Here is a 4,697-nt window from a genome sequence, read left to right as displayed (position 1 = left end):
GTTCCTACCACAATCAAACTATGTTTCAATTATACTAACAATATCGCTAAATATTAAACATGTGTCATGGGAATTCAAGCAGCTATAGACTTCAAAGTCAAGATTCTAGAAGTGTATGAGGATTCTGCCTTTGTGATTTATCAATTAACAATCCCGCTACGTTACAAACAACATTTCTGCCAATATCTTCCAACTCTTATTTATAATTGTGTTTAATGGAAGTATCTTTGTAGATGTGTCTAATAAAAATGTCTTTTTTATGGCTGTGTTTAATAGAAGTGTCTTTATAGATATATTTTTTGGATGTGTCTCTTTATATATGTGTTTAAAATATAATAATTAATCATTGTTGGCAATAAGTTGGCAGATAATATGTTGGTACCTTATACTTTTCCATCAATTAAAAGGTGAAAAGGAAACTCGTGATGCCAAATTGATATCATATCATACTTATATTCAAGAATTTATTGAGGATTTTGATGAGATTGTGTTTTGCCATGTATCACACGAAGACAATTATTTGGCTGATGCTTTGGCCGCATTATCCTCAATGTTCAAAATAAGTGATGATAGGAATGTACCACTCATAAAAGTGAGAGTTCGTAATTAGTCTACACATAGCCACACAGTGGAATCAAAGCCAGATGGTAAGCCTTGGTATTAGGACATCAAATGTTACCTTCAAGAACAAAAATACCCTTCATGTGCATCTGAAAATGACAAAAGAACCTTAAGGAGATTAGCCATGGGCTTATTTCTGAATGGAAATGTTCTTTACAAGAGAAATTATGATATAGTTCTACTCAGATGTGTAGACGCCGAAGAGGCTGAAAAAATCATTAAAGAAGGGCATGAAGGTACTTTTGGAACTCATGCAAATGGACATGCCATGGCAAGAAAAATAATCAGGGCCAGATACTATTGGATGACTATGGAAGTGCATTGCTTCAACCATGTGAAGCAGTGTCACAAATGTCAAATTTATGGTGATAAGATTTATGTATCACCTAGACCTCTAAAATTTTGACTACGCCATGACCATTTTCTATGTGGGGGCATGGATGTCATTGGTCCTATTGAACCAAAGGCTTTAAATGGGCATCAATTCATCTTAGTGGCAATTGATTTCTTCACAAAATGGGTAGAAGCTGCTTCTTATGCTAACATTATGCAAAGTGTGGTGACCAAGTTCATGATAAGGGAGTTGATTTTTCATTACGGTATACCAAACAAGATCATTACAGATAATGCTACCAACCTCAACAATAAGTCGGTGAAAGAGGTGTGTGAAAAAGTTAAAATTTAGCATCATAATCCATCACTGTATCATTCAAAAATGAATAGGACAATTGAAGTAACTAATAAAAACATCAAAAAGATCATTCAAAAAATGCTTCCATTTGCCCTGCATGGCTATCGTACTTCTGTTCCTACGTCAACAGGGGCAACATCATTCTCTTTGGTCTATGCAATGGAGGCAGTACTTCCGATTGAAGTCAAAATACCTTCCTTGAGAGTCTTAAGGGAAGAAAAATTGGAAGAATCAGAGTGGATCCAAAATCGATTCGATCGATTGAATCTCATTGATGGAAAACAATTGGCTACATTATGTCACAGCCAACTTTATCAGAAAATAATGATAAAATCCCATGAAAAGAAAATCTATCCTCGGCAATTCCTTGAAGGCGGTCTGGTCCTCAAGAAGATCATGCCCATTCAAATGGATCAACGTGGGAAGTAGACACCAAACTATGAAGGCCCTTACATTGTAAAGCATTTTCTAGATGGGCTCTAATCCTTACTACGATGGATGGTGAAGAGTTTTCATTGTCAGTCAACTTAGATGTTGTAAAGAGATATTATGCATAAAAGAGACGAAAGTATAAAATAAAATAATATAAAATATAAAATATAAAAAAGAAAAAAGGTGTTTGCCGATGTAGAAAACCGAAAGGTTGCAAAGGCAAAAAGCAAAAAAAAAAAAACAAAAGAAAAACAAAAAAATGAGGTTGCTAATATCTCGAAGAATATGACATTCTAAAAGATGGTCTAGATCAACATATTCATCAATGTCTTTAAAAACTGGTTATAAATAATTCGAAATAGAAATTGTTTACTAGTGTTGTCATTCTAAAGGAGTGCAGTCGACAAATTAGTTGTATTCTCTTCTATTTTTGGTTTGTGATCCTTTGAATCAATCATCTCATCAACACCACACCCACTTGTGTTGATGAACATCTTTATTGAATTATTTGTTTTTTTTTGGTCTTAGATTTTATGATCTTTTTGTCAATTATCTCATTAGTACTACCTTTTCTTGTTTTCAATGTGCATTGTTATTTTGATACTGAAATGCAAAATATCTACTAATTTTATAAATGGATGAAGACCAACAGTCACAAATGATTATGGGCTCTTTAAAAAAAAAAAGAAAAAAGAGAATAGAGATTACATGCTCCTTTTCAAAACCAAATGCAAGAGAAAGAGAATAAGAATGTTCTAAGTTCATTTTTCTTTGAATGCCATCGATGACAATAAGGATATGTAGAAAATAGGAAACAACAATTACACAACAATCATGCATCATATCTTTAAACAAAAAAAAAATATTTGATTTCTATTTTGAATTATGCTTTCAAAAAAATTCATCACCATTATCACATTTTTATTTCAAACAACTCAATCATCAGATTTTTATTGTATGGGATAATCATATTCAACTGGTACCTATAAGTAATCTTTTTTTTTTTAATTAGGAATATTTTTTTCTATCTAGTATTTATTGTGTTGAAACTAACTCGCTAGTCATCGAATCTTTCCTCAAGGGGCAACCATACCCAACTAGCACCCATTTTGCTTTTCAATTTCTCATAGGACAACCATACCCAATTGGTACCTATCTTGATTTTCAATTCATCATAGGGCAACTTATTTCTCAATTCCTTAGGGGGCGACCATATCCGTCTGATACCCATTTTGTTTTTTCTTTCTTTATTATAGGGCAACTATACGTGACTGATAGCTATATTTCTTTTCAATTCCTTTTGAAAAAACCATATCCAATTGGTATTCATATTGTTTTCTTGTATGGGACAATCGTGCGCAACCGATTCCCATCGCATAATTTTAATGAAGTAGCATGCTTGACTTCTATTTGATAGGTAAAAACTCAATACATTTTTATGGACAAATTTAGATAAACTCCTTTGTCTTTTTATTGTTTAATCATACTCTATATCTTTATTTCTATTTTTGTTTTCAATACACAAAAAATATAATTACAATTTTTTTAATAAGTTTTAATATAATAAAAATAAAAAACAAGACAACAACACCAGTAATTCATCACAAGCAATTGATATAAAATAATTAGAATATCCTTATAACCGCTATATTATTGTTTAGTTTGATTGAATAAATAATAAACTCTCATCATATTCAGTTTGATTGAAAAAAAATATATAAAATAAAAAAGAAGAAGGATTCAGTAAATCAAAAGTTGATGATGATGAGGAATGGAACATCAATGGTGGCATGAGACATGTTCTAGTAGTCGGCAAAAAAAATTCAGAATAATTTATCAAATATCACTCTTGGAGACATGGGCGAAAAAATAATTTCAATAATATCGATCGTCTCGTACTCTATAAACTTAAAGAGAGCAACGAGGAAAAACAAGGACAAAACAAGAAAACAGGAGGAGCTAAAACAGAAAAAAAAATAAAAAAAAAAGAATTCATACAAATATTTTTTTCTGAAAAAAAAGATCACAGTTAGCAGTTAAGGCAGAATAAAGGAATAGAATCATCATGTTAATAATGTTAACTCATATTACTTCGTACTTGTATTCATATTGTCAAGTATATTTCTTTAGACGTAAAAATACTATTGTCAACCTAGTTCTTATTGTAAAATGTAGAAGATAATAATAAATACAAAAAATTTTATAATTGCTATTTTTTACTTTATCAAACAAAACAAAACAAAACAAAACAAAAATAAGAGAAAATATTTATTTATTTTTAATATGCAGAAGAATAGGTTTTGTTTTAAAAAATATGAAATAAAATCACAAAAAAAGGAATTAACAAAAAGAAATTCACATGATCTTTTTAATCTTTGTCAAAGAATAAGATAAAATAAAATAGCATTAATTAATGTAATATACGGTCAAAGAGTGTTGGTGTTTATGAAAATTGCAAAAAAAATGAAAATATATTTCAATTTGGAACTAAACAAAATCTGGAGTTAGACTTATTAATATGGAAGAGATGCAGTAAAATAAAAGATCTAATAATATTAAATAGAATTCTTGTAGGTGTGTGGATTTGCCATGTTTAGATGCAAGTGCAAGTCGCTGAATTGTTCCAATTTTCAAGAGATGATTATTTACTATTTTAACTTTTGTTTCATTTGTTTTTTTTTTTAACATATATTGATTAAGTTTTGTTTATTTTGTATAGAATTTGTGTATTTCAAATTACATTTATTCCCTCTCTTACTTTTTTTTTTTATTTTATTTGATCGTCAACTATTATTGATATTATCATATTTTTTAAGAAAAAAAGTGATTCATCCTATTTTTAAATTCACATTTGTACTATTAGTTTTTTTTATGAGTCATTATTTTTTTATTTGGAATTGTATATTCAATTTCTCTTTTCTTCATATTATTTATTTATTTTTTTAAAAGATAA

This window comes from Arachis stenosperma, chromosome 2, assembly GCF_014773155.1.
Source record: "Arachis stenosperma cultivar V10309 chromosome 2, arast.V10309.gnm1.PFL2, whole genome shotgun sequence".
Classification (NCBI taxonomy): Eukaryota; Viridiplantae; Streptophyta; class Magnoliopsida; order Fabales; family Fabaceae; genus Arachis; species Arachis stenosperma.
The sequence above is the reverse complement of the archived record's forward strand: the minus strand, read 5'-3'. Positions refer to the sequence as shown.